Genomic DNA, 389 nt, shown 5'->3' with positions numbered 1-389 from the left:
TGCATACAAACCAGCAGAAGGAGACAACTACAAATAGCATTAGGTTCCCACACTCCTTGTACCAGTGTGACTATACAGCTTCTATAGGGCAAGTCTGTTCTCACCAAATAGGCTGCCAGAAGTACTCCCACAGTCTTCCACTCACTTTTAAAACTGGAATTAAAAATGAAAGAGAATTTCTGCTCCTAGTTATTTCCTCAAATACTCAAACTTCACTTTTATAAAACCAGTTGTTTTATCCTTAAACCAGATTTGAAATGATTTCATGATGCTTCAGTAAGATTTATTCACAGAAAGTGTGTTTCCATTCAAAAGAGAGAATAAACTGATTTTATGTAAACAACTAGAAAAATCCACTTCACCCCTAGAGAAAATAGGCACACAAATAC

This window comes from Sturnus vulgaris, chromosome 2, assembly GCF_052056855.1.
Source record: "Sturnus vulgaris isolate bStuVul1 chromosome 2, bStuVul1.hap1, whole genome shotgun sequence".
Lineage (NCBI taxonomy): Eukaryota > Metazoa > Chordata > Aves > Passeriformes > Sturnidae > Sturnus > Sturnus vulgaris.
The sequence above is the reverse complement of the archived record's forward strand: the minus strand, read 5'-3'. Positions refer to the sequence as shown.